This window comes from Pogona vitticeps, chromosome 5 (assembly GCF_051106095.1).
Source record: "Pogona vitticeps strain Pit_001003342236 chromosome 5, PviZW2.1, whole genome shotgun sequence".
Lineage (NCBI taxonomy): Eukaryota > Metazoa > Chordata > Lepidosauria > Squamata > Agamidae > Pogona > Pogona vitticeps.
The window spans coordinates 100331226-100354513 of record NC_135787.1 but is presented as its reverse complement, the minus strand read 5'-3'; the positions used below and the strand labels follow the sequence as shown (position 1 = coordinate 100354513).

The 23288-nt window shown below is 42.7% G+C and overlaps 2 protein-coding genes across 2 annotated transcripts in view; both read right to left on the bottom strand.

Moving 5' to 3' along the window:
• LOC110074991 (potassium voltage-gated channel subfamily KQT member 1) overlaps nt 1–23288 on the bottom strand; it is a 535131-nt gene that overhangs the window by 65609 nt on the left and 446234 nt on the right. The window lies entirely within an intron of this gene.
• Nucleotides 1–23288, bottom strand: part of LOC144589471 (uncharacterized) — a 282764-nt gene that overhangs the window by 18078 nt on the left and 241398 nt on the right. The window lies entirely within an intron of this gene.

Below are 23288 nucleotides of genomic sequence, written 5' to 3'. Positions count from 1 at the left end.
ATTAAGGTGCTCTGAGGCAGCCTGATTTTGGCGGGAAAACGCTGAGGCAAAACTGCGTAGCAACAGCGAGCTAGCTTGCCAGCTGAGAGGCCCAGCAGAGGGGGGTAGGCTCTGACTCGATACTGTTGCAAGTAGTGCTGAAGAACAGCAGCAATCTCTAGGGAGAGCTGGTTCTGAGGCAAGAAGGAAAAAAGTGGTCGTTTTATTTTGAGGCTTGACTTTTTAAAGCCGCCTGTTCTGAGGGGGGATTATGCCCTTGACTCGAAGCAAGATAGCAGACATGAGTGAAGTGAAAGACCCCCAGATTGACCAAGGTTCTGAGGAGGAATTTGGCTCAGTGCAAGGTGACAGCACAGGAGAGCAAGACCCAGAACTCAGAAAAATACTCATAGCCCAACAGCATGAACTGAGGGTGAGGGAAATGGAGGAAAGGGAAAGAGAGAAACAGCGGCAATTTGAATTAGAGAGAGAGAGAATGGCGTTTGAATTAAAGAGATTGGAACTGATGAACCAGAACAATAATAATAATAGGGATTCTGAGGGGGGCCAACTGTCTAAGGCTGACCTGAAGAAATTCCCTGTGTACCACAAGGGAGATTGTCCCGAGGTGTTCTTTTCCTTAGTGGAAAGAGCGTTTGTGGACTTCTCAGTGAGGGAAACTGAGAAGATGACCATCATGCGGTCTTTAATCAGTGGTAGCCTGGCTGAGGTTTATGCCGAGATGCCTGAGGAACGGATGAAAGATTTCGCAGAGTTTAAAAAACTGGTGTTTGCAAGACATGGGATAAATGCAGAGCAGCTGAGACAAAGGTTCAGGTCCCTCACCAAGAAGCCAGAACAGACTTTTACCCAAGTGGGGGCCCAATTGGTGAGGCTGCTTGAGAAATGGCTGTCGCAGGAGGGAACAGAGACCTATGAACAGCTTAAAGACTTGATAGCCCTGGAACAGTTCTATTCAGTTCTGCATGGGGAATTGAAATTCCAGGTGAGGGAAAGGAAACCGAAATCTGTGGCAGCAGCCGCAGAAATCGCGGATTTTATCTCCCAAATAAGAAAGCCCTTGGGTGAGGGGAAATCTGTAGGTAAACCCAAAGAAACCTACAGCAAGTACTCTCAGGGACCAGGGAAAAGCCAGCAAGGGGGAGGGGCCCATGGTGAAGGGAAGCCCTCAGGCATGAAACCAAGCCCTCAGAATTTGGAGGGAAAACCCAAACAAGAGGAGAGAGAATCAAAATACACCAGAAAATGCTATTTCTGTCAGGGAAAGGGTCATCTGATCTCAGAGTGTGAGAAATTGAAGCAGCTAAAAGGAATGGTGCCTCAGAATTCTAGTGGGACCAAGCCAAAAGCTGTGTTCTGTGTCCAGCAAGAGCAAGGCTCAGTGTCACAGAGGGAGCCTGTTGCCATGACTACTCAGTCTGGAACAGCTACCTATGCTGATCAGGCTGAGGAAAATGGTCCTCTTATGGAGGTAAAGCGCTGCTTGCTGGTAAAAACAGATTCTCAGTTGTTTGAGACAGCTGGGGTGGACGTAGGAATACTTGACCGTCAGTATAGGGGGCTGCGGGACACTTGTTCCCAGGTAACCCTGTGCCATCCAGATATCATCCCTAGGGAGTTTATAATCCCAAATGAGAGCATGAAGGTGGCAGGGATTGAGGGGCAGATAATCTCTCTGCCAGTAGCAGAGGTACCTGTCAACTTTCAAGGCTGGAGGGGAGATTGGCGGATAGCGATTTCATCTACTCTGCCAGCAGCCGTGCTCGTGGGAAATGACCTGGCTGAACATGTGAAAAGGGTGCTAGTGATTACACGCTCACAAGCCACCACGGGGACAGTTCAGGGGGGTAATGATGAGCCAGAGGCGGAAGCAGAGGGGAGTTCAGAAGCTGTGGTGGAAACCTTAACCACAGACAGCAGATTTGGACAGGAGCAAAAGGCAGACGCCACTCTCCAAAAGTGTTTTGAACAGGTGACTGACGCCCAGCTAACACCTGAAACCCCAGTGAGATTTCTGGAGGAAAAGGGGATTTTATATAGAGAAACCCTGGGGAATATCCCAAAAGGGGGAGATGGGATCAGAAGTCAGCGGGTGGTACCTGAAAAGTATCGCCCCATGATCTTACAAAGGGGTCACTCTGACATGTTTGCTGCACACTTAGGGGTGAAAGGGCCCCTTGATTTGATCAAACAAAATTGGGAGCAGATCACCCAGGATGACCCACAAGACGTTGTGACTTACATAGACACCTTGATGAATGACCTAAGGAGAAATCTAGAGCTGGCAGCAGAAAACCTGCAAGCTCAGAAGGTCAGACAGAAAACATGGTATGACCGCAAAGCTAGGGAGAGGCACTTTGACCCAGGGGAGGAAGTGCTTTGGCTTAGGCCCTGCAGAGAGAATAAACTGCAGCTCAAATGGGCAGGACCATATAGGGTCATTTCCAAGATGTCAGACCTGAACTACCTAATAGAGCAGGAGGAGAACCAAGCAAGGAGGGTGGTTCATGTGAATGCCCTAAAACCCTACTACAGAGGGGAACAGAGGGTTTTATTCGCGATAAAAGCAGCTGAGAGTGAGGAAGCTGAATTACCCTTCTGGGAGGGTAGAGGGGAAGTAAAATACAACCCAGAGGAGGTAAAGATCAGTCCTGCACTCACCCAAGACCAGCAGCAAGAACTAAAAATGCTGCTTAGCAAATATCAACAGGTGTTTTCCAACAAGCCGGGGATAGTGAAGGGAGTGATGCATCGGATCCACACAGGGGATGCACCCCCGCAGGCAGTATCCCCATACCGAGTAACGGGACCCTATAGGGACAAGGTGCGGAAGGAGCTGGACGAAATGCTGAGGGAGAACATAATCGTCCCCTCTTCTAGTCCTTGGTCCTCTCCGATAGTCCTTGTGGACAAGCCTGATGGGAGCATTAGGTTTTGTGTCGATTACAGGAAATTAAACCGTGTAACCACTCCTGATGCCTACCCAATGCCCAGGCTAGACAACCTGATTGAAACCATAGGGGGTTGTCGGTTCATCTCATCATTGGACCTGGTAAAGGGATATTGGCAATTAAGAATTGATCCCAGGGATCAAGAAAAAACTGCCTTTTGCAGCCCTTTTGGTCTCTATGAGTTTCGAGTCCTGAGCTTTGGTCTCAGAAATGCACCAGCCACATTCCAAAGGCTGATGGACCAGACCTTGGCAGGGCTCAGTGACTTTACAGTGGCCTACATTGACGACATAGGGATCTTCAGTAATACCTGGGAAGATCACCTGATACACCTGGAGTTAGTGCTGCAGAGGTTAAGTGCAGCAGGGCTAACAGTAAAGGCCAGCAAGTGTCAGCTGGGTAGCCCAGAAATAAAATACTTAGGTCACATGGTATGGGGAGGAATGATAAAACCCCTGGAGGCCAAAATAGAAGCTGTTCGAGATTGGCCTAGACCCACCACCAAGAGAAAAGTCAAATCATTTCTTGGGTTGGTGGGCTACTACAGAAAGTTCATCCCGAGGTTTAGCGAGATTGCGGCTCCGCTGACCGATCTGACGAGGAAGAAGACTGATGACCGCATCCCGTGGACCAGCGACTGTGAGGCGGCGTTCCAGAGGTTGAAGGAGGCGTTAATCAACTATCCTGTCCTGCGTGCTCCAGACTTCGACCGGGAGTTCATCATCTACACCGATGCGTCTAACAGCGGGGTAGGAGCAGTTCTGTGCCAGGAGGATGAGAATGGTGACCAGCATCCAGTGTCCTACCTGAGTAGGAAACTTCAAAAAGGTGAGAGACATTTGGCAACCGTGGAGAAGGAGTGTTTGGCCATAGTCTACGCGATCCAGAAGGCCAAGCCTTACATCTGGGGAAGACATTTTGTTCTGTGTACTGACCATTCACCATTGCCATGGTTAAAGACGATGAAAACCCACAATAGCAAACTTATGAGGTGGGCTTTGAACTTACAGGACTATGACTTTGAAGTGAAGGTGGTCAGAGGGTCAGTGAACTGTGTTGCTGACGCCTTATCAAGAAGACCTGAAGATTGAAGACGGCGAAAGAACATGGACTATGTGTATATAATGATGAAAAGGTTAAATGTACCTGGTTTTGAATTGGTTTGTATGAATAAAGGTAAATTGATGTACTGTATATGGTAAAATGTTTAAATGCATATTTGCTATGGTTAACTTTGGATGTAAGTATTATTTGGTATGTATTACTGTTGTTGTGTATTTTATACAGGTTGTTTTTTGGTGAAAAGCACTTTTAGCTTTCCCCCTACAAAACAACTTATAAAGAGGGGAGGTGTTACATAACAGCACTGATGTTACCTGTCTGTCATGGGTTTGGAGGGAAAGTTCCATCCTATGGGGAGTGGAAGGCGGGACATCAGGAGGAGGGGCTGTACTGTATAAATATGTGATGCCTGTGTGGTGAAGAGGAGATGCTGAGACAGACTGTGAGACACTGGGTTGGGACGAAGCAGCAGCTGGGAAGAAGAAGCTGTTGTGGGAGTCTGTGTGTCTGACAGGGTACTACTGTGGGTCAGAGTACCACCCTGATAGGTTCAGGGGTCTGTTGGTTAGCCAGAACTGATGGGTTCAGGGTCTGTGCTTTAAGTTAAAGGTTCTAGGTGAACCAAACTGTATGCTGGTGTGTGTGAAACTAAGCCACGTTACTTTATTTTATTCACCTGATTGTTTTATTTACCCTGTTTGTATTTAAAATAAACCTTATTCTTTTACTGTTTAAAAATCCATCCCTGGTCTGTGTGACTTTTTATAGGGAATGGTTGGTGGCAGCTTAGTGTAACTGTGTGGCAGATCCCAGTAGGTCTGGGTTTGTCACAGTGGACACTGACAATAAGCACACTGTCAGAGATAACTTCTGCTGTGCAAAAACAGTTCTCTGCCTCTAGTGATTTCTGCAAATTGTTTGTTTTTTGGATGGCTATAGCGATTTCATTCATGGAAACCTAATTTTTTAAAAATGTGGACCACAGTGGATCCAAGTGTAGTTTATCCAGTGTTTAGTGGCAACCTCAATCAACTACTGGGGAACAGCAAAGAGTTATAACAAAGCATCTAAATACGAAGTGGAATATCTGTCCACAGCTGCTGATGGATACAGAGGCAAAAGGAAGGTCCAATGTTCCATGCCATTAATAATTGGAATAAGGAATGTAAAAAAATATGAATCAAGATAAACTGGAAATCATAAAACAAGAAATGGGTAATTTAAATGTTATCATGTTTGGTATGAGTGAAATAATGTGGACTGAAATTGGATATTTTGAATCACACAATTACGAAGTATTTTATTCAGAAAATTACAAACTCAGAAGGAATTGTGTGTCTTTTATAGTGATATGAAATGTAGCACAAGCAGTCAGGGGATATAATGCAAAGTCTGGTCCAATAATATCAATCAGACTCCAAGGAAAGCCTAGGAAAATAACCGTTATTAAAGTCTATGCTTCAGCTATAGATGCCGAATGGTTTATTTCAAAGACATGTTTCAGACAACTTAACAATTGCCACCAGATGGTCAAGACAGAAATCAGATAGATTACATAATTGGAATCAGAAGATGGAGATCATCTTTCTTCAAAAACAAGATAAGGAACAGACTATGATGCAGACCCACGAACTCTTAATCTAAAGGATCAGAAGAAAACTGCAGTAGAACATTAAAACTATTATAGCGCCCAATATAATTTAAATAATTCCCCTGAGGAATATAAAGACTATATTTGTTTCACTAAACTCAACTGATCCAGAAGAACTGAGAATGAAAATCAGTGATATTATCATTGAAGAATGCAAAAAAGACCATGTTTTTGGTCAAAAGAAAATAAAAAAATTAATAGATGTCAGATGATGGTTGTTTTGGGTTTTTCGGGCTCTTTGGCCGTGTTCTGAAGGTTGTTCTTCCTAATGTTTCACCAGTCTCTGTGGATGGCATCTTCAGAGGACAGATGAAATTTTTAAAATTCTTCATGATGGACGAAAACAAAAGTAACCAGTGACAGAAATAGAATTAGAATCCTACATAAACATTTTCAGTGAATTGCATGTTAGGAGAAAGAGAATGATAATAAACACTGCAAAAAAAAAAAAAAAGAAGAAGAAGACAACAAAAATGGTAAAACAAAACTCTCTTCCATAAAATCCAAGAAATCAAAGGGAAATTTAAACCAAGATGCTGAATTGCAGTTCAATATGTTATATAATTAGGCTAAAATAAATAGAAAATGGAAAAAATAGATTAAAAAACTATATAGAGGATGTATAAGGACGACAGATTCCATTAAGGAAGAATTTGTTGATGAAGAGCTTGAAAATCTAGAAAATAAATGTTATTCTGAAAGCATTTGGGAGAAATAAATCACCAAATGTAGAGGGAAGAGCTACAGAGATATATTAAGCTACTTATACTGACTTTATCAAAATCCTAACAAGAATATGTTAACAGGAGTCTAAAGCAAAATAGTGGCCCACAGACTACAGGTATCAGTATACATTTATGTTCCAAAGAAAGAAGCCAAAGACTGTAATAAGAGCCTCATGGCGCAGTGCTGTACTGCAGCTAAAACTGTGCTCACGACCTGGGGTTCAATCCCAGGTAGCTGGCTCAAGGCTGACTCAGCCTTCTATCCTTCCGAGGATAAAATGAGTACCCAGTTTGGTAAAATGAGTACCCAGTTTGCGGGGCGGGGGGCAATGTGTAACCTGCATAATTAACTTGTAAACTGCCCAGAGAGTGCTTGAAGCACTATGGGGCAGTATATAAGCAGCACAATTTGCTTTGCTTTAATAACTACAGGACTGTTGCATTCATTTCCAGTGCAAGCAAAGCAGAGAAAAATAGTTGGAAATGCTACTTATATGACCCAGGACCCTGCTCCCTTCCAGTTGGCTAGGTTGCCTGCATGCTTGGCCTCTTGAACAATTCTGTAAGAACCAAAATGAACAGCTAAAGTTCATTGTTAGGGCATACCATTAGCACAGAAGGTTAAAAATTAAAGCAGACTCTTTCATTCTAAATCCTCTTTGCAAGTGCCCTGAATTCCCACTAAGCAGAAACCAGATTATGAATTCAGGTCTTTCACAAGTTCCATCATAGGTTGTTTAGTATCTTTCTGTCATAGCCACCCACCACAATGGTTTTCCAGCAGTATTCTGAAGAATGCCCGGGTGTTTTGGAGGCTGGTTAGACATTTTCACTGAGAACATCAGTAATAGTGGATAAGCTTGTCTGAAAGTCATTTTACCATTTCCAGTCTTACCCTAGAGTAGGAGTGGGCAGCTTCAGACACTCTTCAGTGTTAGATTTCATGATTCTTCACTATGGTCTCTGCCTTGACAATGACTGATGGCATTTGCTGTTCAAGAAAGCTGGTGGGTCACCCATGCCCTACTAGGTACTGCCATATGAGGCTGGTGTGCCCTAATACACATTCTCATGTCACTGAGGACAACCATAATGATAAAAAATGAATGCTGTGTTCTAGAACAGTGGTTTCCAGCTTTGGCTAACCCAGGTGCGCTTGGACTGTAACTCCCTGAAAGTCTGGATGGCATAGTTGGTGGTGAAGAACTACAATCTGAGAACACCTGGGTTACCCAAGGTTGGGAAGTACAGTTCTAGAATGTGAACAGCAAACTGTGCAATATGCAGTGGTTTTAGGGTGGGTGCAAAGGAGTTTCTGAACAGATAAACTTTTGAAACCATTGCAATTGAGGGGATACTACAAGTGAACATGGAATTAACAGTTACCTCTGTGTTCCAGCCATCGAGGATAAGAGGAGAGCTCTAGCAGCATACAAAGCCTGTCCTAGTGAATACAGCTTGCAAGCTCTTCGACTTGCTCATAGCCAAGTCCAACAGGCTGCCAGGAGATGTTCCAATGATTATTGGTTTCACCTCTGCTCTCAGATACAGATAGCAGCAGACACAAGTAACATCAAGGGAATGTATGACGGTATCAAGCAGGCTTTAGGTCCAATACAGAAGAAATCTGCTGCTGTGAAGTCTGCTACAGGTGTGATCATCCAGGACCAAGCACAGCAGATGGAACGCTGGGTGCAGCACTACTCTGAGCTATATTCCAGAGATAATGTAGTAACCAAAGAGACACTAAATAACATCAAGTGCTTGCCTGCCTTGGAAGAGTTGGACAGCGAACCAACTGTAGAAGAAATAAAAGCGGCCTTGGATTCCCTCACCTCCTGCAAGGCACCTGGGAAGGATAATATTCCTGCTGAAGTGCTGTAAAGAGATCATCACCACCGAGCTCTTTGCTGGAGGGAAGGTGGAGTACCACAGGACATGAAGGATGCAAACAATATCACATTGTATAAGAAGAAAGGAGACAGGGGCAACTGCAATAACTACCATGGCATCTCTCTGTAGGGAAGCTGCTTGTCCCTGTTGTGCTGAAGAGACTCCAGGTGCTTGCAGACAGTCTATGCAGAACCACAGGGTGGATTTCAAGCTAATAGATCCACCACTGACATGGTATTCTCACTCCGACAGCTGCAGGAGAAATGTAGGGAACAACAACAGCCACTCTTTGTGGTCTCCATAGATCTCACAAAGGCCTTTGATTTGGTTAGCAGGGACGGCCTTTTTAAAATACTTCCCAAGATTGGATGTCCACCTCGACTCCTTAACATCATCAGGTCCTTTCATGAGGAAATGAAGGGCACTGTAGTTTTTGATGGCGCAACATCAGATCCCTATGAGATCTGAAGCGGAGTGAAACAGGACTGTGTCCTCGCGCCGACCGTGTTTGGGATCTTTTATGCTGTCATGCTGAAGCATGCCTTAGGAACTGCAACAGAAGGTGTCTATCTCTTGGACTAGATAGATCAGATGGAAAGCTCTTTAATCTTTCTAGATTGAGAGCAAAGACCAAAGTCCAACTGAAATGCATGCGGGACTTCCTCTTCGCCGATGATGCAGTTGTTGTTGCCCACTCTGCTGAAGACCTCCAACAACTCATGAATTGTTTTAGCAAGGCCTGACAAGACTTGCTAAAACAATTGCTAACAATCAGCCTGAAGAAAACACAAGTCATGGGTGAGGGCGTAGACTCACCTCCCTCTATTACCATCTCCATGCAAGAATTGGAGGTTGTTCATGACTTTGTGTACCTTGGCTCAATGATCTCTGACACTCTCTCCCTAGATGTCGAGCTGGATAAATACATTGGCAAAGCAGCTACCATGTTCTCTAGATTCACATAAGTGATTTATATTAACGAAAAAGGAGTACAAACAAGTTTCATATTCTTTTTTGTTTCCCTCTTCCACAAAGCTGGTTGGGCACAGCTTTGATAATATTTTTTTATGTTTGTTTGCTTTTTTTCCTCTACTTTGAGAAGAGGGGGCTGTGCATATACTTTTAATTTTGCTAGTTTCTTCCATCTGTGTGCGCACGTGTTGTTTTCCTTTTTCTAATTTGCAGTACCTTGCAAGAGTTTTTTTGGACTTAATTAGGACTAATACCAAGAAACACAAATGGGAATTTTGAAATGGAAGAACCCAAGAGAGATTTTCCTTTTCCTTTTAAATGGAAGGGCTGGCATACAAAACAAACAAACAAACAAAAACAAAACAAAACACAAATATGAAATAAAATGAAAGAGGAACCTATTAAAAAAGGAGTCAAAAATTATAAAATTCTTCAGCATGTACATCCTTACATACTGCTATTAGAAACAAGAGCCAAATGCGGAATGCTCTGTGTTGTGTGGCATGATGATGCTGATTATTGATTTAAAGCATTTTGCCCTCCTTTTCTGTTGAAAAATCTTCAGTGTGACTGACATAAGAACAATAAAGACAACAACAAGGATAGTCTCTGTCTGAAAACCTACAGTCTAAAAGGTATTACAGTGCTATACTGTTGAATTTGCTTGCACAAGATGTAGTAATGCTCATCAATACACGTTGCTTCAAATACATGAATTCATGAAGGAAGAAGCTGGTCAGGATGGGTACACATTATCTCCACTACTGAAGTGATTTAAATGATAACAGGACAAATATTTTCACCTCATGTTCTGCCACTCTCTCAAAATATATGGGATTTTCCATAGGAGAGAGATGATAGAGCAAGAAGAGGAAAAATGTGCCACCTGTTCTCTTAAGACTCTTTTGCCAGATCCACTGATACGTGACATTTTCATGCCATCTGTCTTGTTTGAAGGTGAGTATGCTTTTTTCAATGTAGTATATAACAACATTTTGGTATATACCTTTAGGGAAATGTACAGAATTGGGGGAAATCGCTCATAATCAACACAGTTAAGTCCCAGAGAGGGTGAAGTTACATGTCTGCCCCAATCTGCTCTAAACAGGGACAGTAGATCTTCTTAGCATAGCTGAAGCACCTCTGTAACTATGACAACCTTTTTAAAGACCATCCTGCAACTCTTGGGACAATGGCTGAAGAAAGGGCCTAGGCTTAGTCCAGCTGTGCAGACCACCACACAAGATTCTGTCAGAATGCTTTGTTGGCACAATCCGATTGCCCATAGAGCAGCATGGGCAGCAAGACCAGTTCTTCAGGTGGGCAGAAGCCAAGATATGACTTTCATTCTGTATATTTGATGACTGAGAATTGCATGATGGTCATAAATATTAATAAAGATGAAGACAAGTTATCCCTGTGTGGTGTCCGCCTCCTTCTTGCCAATTGCAATTCAAGGTTGTGGTTCACATGAAGAAAACATTCACAAAAATGTTACTACCGTGAAGTATCTTAATTAATTACCAGGTACAATCCAAGCAAGGGACATGGTGGCGCTGCGGGCTAAACCGCAGAAGCCTGTGCTGCAGGGTCAGAAGACCAAGCAGTCATAAGATCGAATCCACGTGACGGAGTGAGCTCCCATCGCTTGTCCCAGCTCCCGCCAAGCTAGCAGTTCAAAAGCATGCAAATGCAAGTAGATAAATAGGGACCGCCTCGGTGGGAAGGTAACAGCGTTCCGTGTCTAAGTCACACTGGCCATGTGACCACGGAAGATTGTCTTCGGACAAAACGCTGGCTCTATGGCTTGGAAACGGGGATGAGCACCGCCCCTTAGAGTCGAACACGACTGGACAAAAAAAAAATTGTCAAGGGGAACCTTTACCTTTACCTTTTACAATCCAAGCAAAGCTGTGCATTCCAAATGCCATTTATTTCTGAAGGAAACATTTAAACACACAATTAACTCTCCCATTAAAGAGTCTTCACTTTCCTTTAGCTAGTGCACAGTGATAACAAAAACCTCTATAATTTTCCTTTGCTCAGAAAAAAATGTCCCAAGGAAACGAGAAACAGTTGTGTCCTTCAGAAGGATGCAAGCTTTAGCTCATATTCTGGCCCATTTCCACCTATTTGATTTTAAAGAGGATAAATGAATCAAAGAAGCAGATCCATAGCCATTTGCCTATCAAAGAAAACTACTTTGTGCAGAGAATTCATGATATATAATTTTGGCCTGAGTTCCTACATTACAAAGCAATGCTGTCGACCTGGTTCTTAGATGGTGGCATGATTATGTCTTGAGAAATCCTCTCTCATTTCTTTATTCTTTTCATTTTTTTTAAAAAAAATAAAACATATCCATGGTATGCCATCTATCAACATGCATTAGTTTCATTTTAAACAAGGTAACAGCCAAGTGAGCACACAATAGCTATGCAAAAAGTTGCTACAGCAGTGTACACACAGTGAACAGGAATCTCTTTGAGTTTCTCATTTCCTCAGCCTCATTTGGAAAAAATAAATAAAACAAAAGGGAGGGAGAAATTGAAAGCTGGTTTAATTAAGAAAACCGGCTTTCCAGACACTAAACAAAACAGCAGCCTGGCTCAAGCTGACACTACGGACAGAGGCCTATTTTTGCCTCCTTCTCTGTGCCAATCTGCTTAAGCTCATCTTGTATGGCCATCCAAGCTGGTTGTCGGTGGGCCAAGTTTTGCAGCCTGAAAATAACCCGGCCCTATATTGTTTCATGTGGTAAACAACCCAGCCAATGTGCTTCTTGAATGCTTAAGCAATGACAAATGAAGGCAGCCATGCCATACACTCTTTCAGAGTCAGCCCCATTGATTTTAGTGCAACATCTTTTGAAAAACGTGAGGAAATGGACAAAGCACCCAAATAAAACACAGTGAAATGGACAAGGCACCCAAATAAAACACACCTCCTACACACACATACACACACACACACACACACACACACACACACACACAAATAGGATTAGAATCCCACATTGTTACTTATTGCAAAACAAGGGATTCTGCACATGATCATATTTTAAACACAGTTGTAAAAAAACAAAACAACACCCTAAACAGAAAGCAGTGGAAATAAGTGAGTATTTGCCATCGTTGGTACCATCATCTGTCACCTGAGGTGCCTGCCTCACTTGGCTTCAGAGCAGGCCAGCGTTCAGCAAACCAGTATCTCACAGACTTGTTTTGAGGATAAAAACATGATATTCTCCTAAAGGTATTGAGAAATTATATGATATAATCGTGATAAATCACTATCACTAGCTGTTTTTAAAGCATTCTTCTAACAATGCTGTTCAAGACAGAATACACTTCAGATTTCTCTGTTGTGAAGAAATAACGAAAGGGGGAAGGGTGCTATTTTGAATGAATGAAAAGAAATCTGCTCAGTGCCAGAAAGAATACGAAGCTGCATTGCTGTGCACACTTGTCTGAATGCAGGACATGTAGAGGGTCTGCTCTGTTACCTAAATCTTCCTTCTTTATGCTAGATTTCTACTCATGAAGAGGTTTTTCCAAAGGTATGGTTGATATACCGTCTCTGCAAAATGTATGATCTAGGGAAGCATTTTTCCCTTTATTTTCCTTAATTTATAAACAAGTCACTTTCAGAAAATGGTGAACACAACTTTACTCAGTCTGGTGTCCCATATGAAATCTAACTTCTGTGACCCCTGATCCCTCCACGGCATTCCTTACCTCAGAATTGGTGGAAAACTATCCAGTACTCATTGTGGACCAAATCTAGGCTGGACGTTTTGCTTCTAACGTTAACTTGGCTGCAGAGGAACTATTTTCTTTATGATTAATAGTCTTATCTATCGTAAGTAGGGAAACCTCAACTGAGTTTCCACTTTTCTGGCCTTGTTTTCAGCCTATGGTTTGCATATCACCATTGATTTCCTTCATCTTTCTGTTTTTTCTCTACTTTCTTATCAAACACACATAAAAACATATCATATCTTGATAAACTCTCATATCTTGGACAAACTTCACATAAGAGGTCTTGGTTTTTATGATGTGATTTTTTGATCTCCCCAAAGCCAGAAGATCATTAGAAATGAGAAAGATTTTTAGTTTAAATGAGGCTGGCATGCACTAACCAGTACACTGCAAAGAGTTTAATAGTATTTCATCTAAAGACAGTGTTTATCCTTTTAACTTCCCTCCTCCACAAATGCTTTAGAAGGGAGAACTGCCCAGAATCTCAGATTACACATTTTAGTACCCCTGCAGACCCCAGTGTTACAGCTGAAGGCTTGCAGAAGGAGGGGGCAGGGGAAGGCAGGAAAAAAGGAGAATTAAGTTAGTGGGCTCGTGTGTGCGTGTGTGTGTGTGGGGGGTCGGGGGTATGTAGGACTGACAAGACCTGTTGGTCCATCCATTTATCACTGACAGGAATTGGAGTAGGCAGGGCTAATACTCAGCACAAAGAACACTCTCCTCCATTTCTGATGTCATTCTTCGCCTCCTCCACTGATGGCCCTTCTTGACCTGTTTGGTTTAAGGCAGCCTTCTCTCCAGCTTCTGAGTAACAGGCAGATGGGATTGTGGGTTATACAGTTAAGATAATGGTGTCCATTTATGATCACTTGTGTTAAGCAGAGGGATGGGGGACAAAACAGTCTCCTGATGTCCATTTTAAAAAAATCAATTACCCCCCTTCCTCCTGTACTACCCTATTTTGTCATCAAGATCCTTAATTCATAACAGTTTTCCACTTTTATTTCCTGACTTTTGGAGAGAGGAAGTCCTAATGTACATTTCCGGTTTTGGCTGCTAGAGCATCTTCAGCAGGTGCAATGCACAGTGAACTTATATACCCAATACCAGTAAAGCAAAGCAAAAGCGTGCTGCTTATATACCACCCCATAGTGCTTCCTCGGAAGGATAGAAGGCTGAGTCAACCTTGAGCCGGCTAGCTGGGATTGAACCGTCGGTTGTGAGCACAGTTTTGGCTGCAGTACAGCAGTTTAACTAGGAAATCATTGTTATTTGTCTGTATGGATATACAAACAAAACAGCATGGCATTACAGTGGGATAGAATAACAGAACATTCCTTCTTGACAGACAGGCAGTTTTATGATCATGTTAAAAATTGGATGCCAAAACTACATATAAACACCTTTGAACAAAGGAAATAAGAAAAAGTGATATAAGAGAGGACAAAAGAAAGAAACAGAAACTTTTTTTTAAATTTTGCCTGTTTGATACCATGCTGACTTGGAAAGGGGAAGTAATCTGATTAATTACTGTTGGCCAATATCATATTGGTGTCTGTGTAAGGTCTGTGCAACTTGCCAAAGTTATTTGTAGCTAACCGATGAAGTGCCAGGCTTCCTCTTGGTCAAATGTTTGGTCACATGCCCAATCACAATGTAGTCTGGCACTCCATCAATTAGCTGTAATCGGCCACAGTATGTTATGCCAATCTTACTCAAATACCATAGGATTCCTGCCAATTTCCGATGTGACCCATAAGGGAAGCACTACCTTCAATGTAAATTAGTTTTCATTTTCTTCAGTGGCATTAGCACATAGCCTAATCTGACTGGCTAAGTAGAGTTCACACATTCCGTGACATATACTGAAGTTGAAATTCACTCAGAGAAGTAGAAAATGTAACAGTAATAGCAGCAGAATGATAGCAGAATTGCCGTGAAAAAAAAATGTGATAAGTGAAATTTCTCTTTGGTAAATTTTATTTATTTATTTATTTTATGAGATTTATACTCCACCCATCTAGACAGGTAATCCACTCTGGGTGGCATAACAAAGTTTAAAAACAATAAAACCAATAACATACGAAAATCCAAGACGTAAAAATATAGATATTAAAATACAGCAGGAGGGAAAGCCTGCCTAAATAGCCATGTATTTAGTTTACTTCTAAAGACACCAGAGAGGGAGCCAGGCGGATCTCTAGGTGCAAGTTGTTCCAGAGGTGAGGGGCCACTGCCGAGAAGGCCTGGTTCCTCGTTCTTTCCTTTCGGGCCTCTCTCGGTGTTAGGCCCCTCAACCGCCTGGCCTGGCTAGAATGAGTGTCTCTGGTAGAATTGGGTGGGAGAAGGTGCTCTGCCAGATATCGAGGTCCTAAACCATTTAGGGCTTTATAAGTAATTGTAAGAACTTTGAAATCAGTGCAGAAACAAATGGGCAACCAATGCAAGGTGGCCAGTGTATGGGAGATACATTTTTTTAGCAAATATTATATTGGAAATGACTGGGTTCAGCTTAGTTTATGCCCGAGGAGATGTATGCCTTTGCTTGAGGAAAAGTAGAGGGAGGACATCATCAGATTTCCTAGACTGCCCGTTGTCTCCTCAGGCTGGTGCTGACCTCCCTTCAACCTTAGATTGGTATTCTTAGGGTTGCTGATGTTGCTTCCTTCCCTCTCATACCTTTCTTTAGAGATGAAAGAGGTGGCCAGAGTTCCTGATATCTTCAACTTTGGATGCGATCAGACAGCCCTTTATCTCGCACTTTGGACTACTTTCGGAAAAGCCTGGTTTGCTGCATTTTCTGTCAACCACATGGCATACAGGCCATCATGAAGCAGCCCATGCTTACCTACACCTTTCCAGACTCTTGCTATGGGCTGGCTTTATTTTATTTTATTTTATTTTATTTTATTTTATTTTATTTATTTATTTATTTATTTATTTATTTATTTATTTATTTATTTATTTATTTATTTATTTATTTATTTATTTAAAAGTACGGACAGGATCACTCTGTAATACAGTAGTTCAGTTTCCATTATGAGTTAGCGACAGTACTAAACCAGAGTGGCACTGGCAATGGTTCTTCCAACCATTCAGTTCTGTGTTACTTGGGTGGCAAGCCAATGAACTGAAATGCCATTTACAAATACATTTTTTTTAAAAAAAATGCAGCCTTCCCTGCTCTCCAAAGAGATGACACGACAATCCAGCCCTGTTTCACTTTAAGGGAAACCAAAGTAATAACGTCACTTAACAACAAACAAATCTGACATATCTTTGACCAATAAATGGGGGAGGGGAATCCAGCTTTCCCCCACTCCCCACAGAGGGGCAGACAAGAAAGTATATTAACACAGAAACAAGATTTGCCCAATAATCTGCTAAAAATGAGAAATGTTATATACATTCTGTAATTAGATGCTGTTAATGATTACAGTTCTGCCTTGCCAATACAAGGAGATAAGATAATTTTTAGTGTGCCGTTGGACACAAGATGAGCATTCAGGGAAAAAATACCTGTGCAATATGTTCTCAAAAGCTTTCACGGACAGAATCTGATGGTGGTTGTGGTTTTTTACAGGCTGTTTGGCCGTGTTCTGGAACACAGCCAAACAGCCCGAAAAATCAGCAACAATCCCTGTGCAGTTGGAATTTTATAGTTGTGCAGTTAGAGGAAGAGAAAAAGATTAGGCAGTTCATGCATATTGACTTATTGAAAATTTAAATGACAAGTAGTGTCACAGAACATAATTTATGGAAGGGATAAGGAATGCTTGGTTTCCATTTTTAACTCAAACTGCCCTCAAACTATATTAAACAGCTTCTTCTTTTGGACTGGAACCTCCTCTTTTTCACTTCCATCACTATGGCAAGTCTGCAGGCCCTACTGACTCTCTCTCTCTCTCTCTCTCTCTGTATGTCCTTAAAAACGACACGAAGCAGCTCACATCATAAAAAGAATTACAAAAACTAGATTCAAAGCAACAAGGCACAATACTCCATTAACAACCCCCATAGCCATTCACTAAGTGAAAGCCTGTCTGAAGAGAAAGATCTTTGCATGTGGAAGGACAGCAAAGTGTCTGGGTGTGGTAACAGAGAAGGCCCACTCCTGTGTTCCACCAAAGGGTGGTGGGAGTAAGAGAAAGGCCTCCCCTGATGATCTTATGACCCGGGCAGGCTCATAAAATGAGATGTGATCCTTGAGATAGAGCGGACCCAAGCCATTTAGGGCTTTACAGATTAGAACTAGCACTTTGATTTGTTCCCTGAAAATGGATCGGCAGCCTGTGCTGCTGCTCTGAGAGTGGTTTTATCTATTCCACTCTCTATCTCATGAGTTGAATTAGAGATCCAAACCCAGGTCTCCTTTGTTCTAGTCCATCACTCTATTGACTACATCACACTGGGTAACACTGTTACCCTATATCTGTAGTCTAAAACAGCGGTCCCCAACTGTTTTGGGACCGTGGACCAGCTGAGCCTCTGAGGAAAGTGGCCCACCCCGCAGGTGTGCGTGGGTGTGGGTCTGCTCTTGGGCGCATGCACAAAGCGGTGGGGGAGCACCCACCTGCCCGCGCTGGTGTGAGCACTCCCCCACCCCTTCGTGCAGGCATTCGGGCACTCGGCCGCATGTGTGAAGGGGTGAGGGAGTGTTCAGGCTGGCGCTGGCATGCATGCACGTGGGCAAAGCAGCTGTGAGGAGGGGAGCACATGCGGGGGGCAGGAGGTCTAGCTTCATGGTCCGGTCCAGCTCAGGCTATGGACCGGCACTGGGCCACGGACTGGGGGTTGATGACCTCTGGTCTAAAAGACACCAAAAATCACTCAGGCCCTGGTCACATGAGGGGAATGTTCCCTAGTTTGTCCTTCAGTTAGTTCATTGGCTTTTTTTCTTGTCACACAACGCAGAGACAAGATCGAGACATTTTCCTGGCTGGCGGTACAGCTGTGGAACATTTCCCCCTTGCCAGGAAGGTTGTGTTATTTTGTATCTTTGTTGTACTCGTGCATTCCTTACAGGGATTGCCTGTGTGTACACCCTGCACTGCTTCTTTTCAGAATTGAATCCAGGAAGGTGGCCACCATTAGTGTGGCACACACATTTTTTGTATTTTATTTTAGTGCCCAATACATCGATACGTCAGAAAAAGTATGTCACTGGGTGTGTGTGTGTCTGCCATTACATTACTGATGAGTAATATTTTTTTCTTTTATGGTAAGATATATTGAAACATTGGCAATGTCACGGGGGTGACTGCCAGTACTGCATGGACAGCCGAAGTATACTGTGTTCAGAGCATTTCTGCAGGACAGCCAGTGCAACAGAGGACACTTTATTAAACAGAATCCCCTTCCTGATCAATGTTCCCTCTAATTTCCATGTCCCTGTGTGCAAGTGCCCCCCCTTGTGTGGGATTCTGTTGCAATTAGAACAAAAGGGGCTGGAAATAATCACTGTGGTTGCACAGGGAAGGAGGAAAGCTGTCTGGAGCGGAGTCAAGCCCATTCACACAGTCATGCTCCTTAGAAGGAGTCTTGTTTATGATATATTGATGTATCAATCAGCCACATGACCACGGATTCAGTACAACAGAGGTATGGAAAGTATCAGAAGAACCAGAAAACATTTCCCTCATGTGACCAGGGCCATGAGGTCTCAAGATTTGTCTTTAGCTCATCAGGGATGTGGGGATCTGACAGGGCATTTGTGCAGCTGGAAATTCTCCTTTAAAAGAACCTTGAAAGGAGAACATAAAATATTACACTCGTGCCTCGCTTTACGATTGCCCCGTATAATGACAAATCTGCTTAACGATGCCTTTTTTGCGATCACAAAAGCGATTGCAAAACAATGCTTCCTATGGCCAAAATCCGCTGTGCGATGATTGGTTCCCTGCTTCAGGAACCGATTCTTTGCATTACGACGATCAGCGTAATGGCCACCAGTTTTTAGCCCATTGGAACACATTAACTGGGTTTTAATGCGTTTCAATGGGTTTTTTATTTTTGCTGTACAGTGTTTTCACTCTACAGCGATTTTGCTGGAATGAATTAACATTGTTAAGCGAGGCACCACTGTATTGTCATTTTTAAATAGTGAGGAGTTGAAATACTTGGGGCTGTCAATATTACTGAGAACAGTAATTTCACAGATACTAGTGCAGATTTATTGCCCAAACTTACAAGATTTCATGTGGAAACAATATGTTTTGATTGAGCATAGGAACCTTTATCTTGTCCTGCTTGCTATTCAGAAGATGATTTGTTTGCCTCCAATTTAATAATGCTCAAAAAGAATGAAAAAGCCCAGAGGAAATTAAACCACAAACAACAATATTTTTGAAAAACAAGAGCTTGACAGAACCCAAGAAAGAAAGGAAATTTAAAGATAAATGGAGCTGTCCTTATTTTACCCAGTTGTGTCTGGTGATCGCTTAAATATGAAGCAAACAGTATGTTGGCTAATATTTGTCAAACACTCTAGTGCAAGGACGTCATGTTTCTTAAGTCCTAAATATTCACGGAGAACAGCAAAATACGTAGTATTACGGATGTGGGTCCAGCCCTGCTCCCCAGTGGATGAAACTGTGTTTTCCACCTCCCTGAGAGTAAGGACAAGATCCCCAACCTGCAGTTTACCTGTGGACTTGGGTAGTGATGCGAACGATGCCTTAGAGGTTAGACATATGAGCATGGAGGGCTGGAGATTTAAGGAGGAGAGTGAGGAGGAAGAAGACGACTGCTAGGCAGACACTGTAGATGGGAAGGCATTCATGGCCCAGGAGGTACTGCCAGAGTGCTCCGTTCCTCCCCGTAAGAGACTGTTGTGGACTGGGCCTGTTGACCTGAACTGTATGGGAGTGCAGTTAACTCCCTGGTGGCCATAAAACTGTATAAGGTTTTTTTTTTGATTGAGCCCTGTTGGCTCTGTGACAGTTAGGTTGCTCTAATAAAAGAGCCTATTCCGACAAAGACCCTCTGTGTCTTAATGGACTGTGGGGGCCGCTCACAATGGGTTATTACTGACTGTGTTACAGGAGATAGCCAGAGCAGGATGTGTTTTTAGTGGAGATTGCTGTCACTTTCTGTGTTCTTGATTAGGATGTGCATAACATTTCTCTTTCACTGACATTGTGCTTTCTTCCTCCAGAAGGTACCATTCTACCACTGTGTCATGACATGGAAGTGACCCTGAGCTCTTGAAGGCTTGTGCCAGCAGATCACAAGCTCTTGGCAAGACTCTGAGAATGGCCCCAATGGCCCACTGCATGTCTGCTGTCTCAAGCAAAGTACACAGAGGTTCATCAGTAGGAATGAACACACACACACACACACACACACACACACACACACTTTCCATTTTCTGTTTCTTGCCTAGCAAGGACCCCAGGTAATGTGCAAACATTTAAAATCAACAATTACTTTGAACAAACCAATTAAAATTTAAAATCATCATATTTAGAAACATTATCGAAAAACCACAGATCCAATTTTAAAAGGCCTCCCCATCTTAGTTGCCTGCTGACTCTTCAAAAGTCTCTTTAAAGAGATGCAATTTCAGCTGCTGGCAGAAGGAAAGAAGGGAAGGAACCAGCCTCACCTCCCGAGGAACCAAATTCCACCGTCTGGCAGCTGTGACAGGAAAAGCCATCTCTTGGGTCCTCACCAGACATGCTTGTGAAAGTGGTGGGACTGACAGAAGGCATTCCCTTGAGGATCTTAATATACATGGGGGGCTCCTACAGGGACACACGGTCTCTCAGACAGCTTGCTCCTGAGCCATATACAATTTTCAAAGTTATGACCAGCACTGTGAAAAGGGCCCTGAAACGAACTGTCAGCCAGCGAAGATGCTGCAAGGGTGTGTATGTCACACCATGCTGTTAGCCATCCCCTGCCAGCAGTCTGGCTGCAGCATTTTGCACCAGCTGAAGTTTCTGAACTTTCTTCAGATAGAAGCCATTGCAGTAATTAAAACAAGAGCTAGCTAAGACATGTGTCAATGTAGGCAAGTCAGGCCTCTCAAGAAATGGGAGGAGCTGGTACACTCATTTTAATTGCACAAATGCATGTCCTGCCAGTGCTGAGAGCTGGACATCCAGGCGCAGAAAAGAATTTATAAGTGAAGTACACCCAGGCTATGCACCTGAATTTTCAAGGAGAGTGTAACCCTATCCAGCACATTCCTTGCTTTGCTTTTTGACTGACCAGTCCCATCTCTGTCTTGCGTTGATTAAATTTCTGCTTGTTCACTCTTATTCAGGTCAGGCCACCAGCTAATGAATTTGCCCATGGCAACTGTGAACACAATGACTGTGTGAACAGTTGCAACTAGCACACAGGTGGACAACAAAATTACAGCTCTTCAACTCTTCAAGGTATTTTGCTTTCTTGCATTCTGGTGTCACATGTTCAATATACATATCTTCAAAGATAGATGGGCAAAGCAGATAGGACTCCTTGTTGAATAATGAACGCATGTTAGTGTGGATGGACACAGTGTTTACATTCAAAAGTGGACTTAGTGGTATGATATACCTCATGCAATTTATTTTGGATCTGCCAATTTGTGAAAATTTGTTTGAAGCACTTACCCTCTTAATAGCAAATTGTGGTATTGCACTTTGAGAAAAGCCACATCCTTCTTAGATACTCTTGTTGCCTTTTTAAATGACATGGAAGAGTAGATGTTTTTAAAAAGTCAAGTATGCCCCATCAGCTTGGTTTTGAGTTAAAAGGCACTATGATAGGCAAGATAAATAGGATTTCAGCATAATTCCCAATCTACATGTGCAGAAGCTAATATAAAAAAATGGACTCCCCCCCCTTCTTACTCTGTTTTGACCAGAGTAAGAGAAAAGGACTTGAGGTTTTGCAATGCTGGGCAGCTGTAAAGGAATGGCGTTGCCTTTGGGAGACTGAAGCTCCCTCTGTGCTTTCTTGATCCCCATCTTCTCAGCTTATTATCTACATATTAAACAAACAAACAAACAAACAAGCAGTGCTTACTAAAGCATTGCAAGTCTCCAGTAACAGGAAAACCACTCACATAAAAGGGTGGCCTGAGAATGCCCTACTCCATGTGGAAGTGGGGAAGGCAAAGCTGGGTCACATGAAAAGCTCTAAAACAGGACTTTTGGAACCCACTTCTATTGCCATATCATGTTTTCAGTAGCGTTCGTCTGTCTCAAGCATTACTGAATTACATCTTTCTGATTTGGGCCGCTTCAAGAGTGTTTTTTGGAAAATCTGTCTAATACTACAGAGTTATAGCATACAGTATTGTGGCAGATATCCATCCATGGCTTACGTGTCTTTTTTTGTGGATGTGTGGAAAATTCTCTGTTACAGATTACTAGAAGTCCAGTTTTCTGCAAATGAGATGGAATCAGTTTAAGTCCTAAGTGTAGGCTTTATGACTAAAACAATGGGTCATATTCAACCCTTCAAAAATGGTTTGTAATCCCAAACAGTCTGGTGGAGCTTAGAGGCTATTGTTTATTATCCATCAATGGGCTACAGAAGAACATAGAGCTCTTTCTCTCTCCCCCCCCACCCCCGCTGCCCCTTCTCTCCTTGCTTTACAAAACTACATGTTATGGCTTATATAACAGTAATCTTTGAACAGAGGGTGTTAAGGTTTGCACCGTATCACACCTGCTGAGATACCATCACTGGTTTGAGAAAGAAAGATGTAGCCATACCTAGGTATGTGCCTTCCATTCAATAAAAATGTAATTTTTAAAACAGACCTATGACCTTGTATGCTTAGCCATCTTCTGTCAGGTTGGCTCAGAAGGGACTCTGAGACTCAAGACATGGATTCTCAAGAACGAGGCTTGGAAGTTAAACCTCATAGATCACGTGGGGTCCTTACGGAGGCAGGAGATACCATTGGGTCAGGGAATGCCTCAGTGATGGATCTTTCTATCTTTTTTAGATTTGGAAAGATAATGTATTGTTTCATCACGTAGAAGCATTAAAAAGTTTTATTTTGCAATTACAGACTCGGTCCACGAATTCTAATGACATTAAGTAAAGGGCAGTCCTGACACAGGCCCAGTTATTTTGGCAGGGACAAATATGTGACAACCATCTCAGCTTTGAGGCTAAGATAAATATTTGTCATGATTAAACTATTTGCTTGCCACATTATGACAAGTTCTTGCTGCCAGCTTTTGGCTTCCAGCCAACAATAATGACACATCTTTCAAACTGACACATCTTGGAAGAACAGGTTTGTCTACTCAATAACCATCTTTCTTTT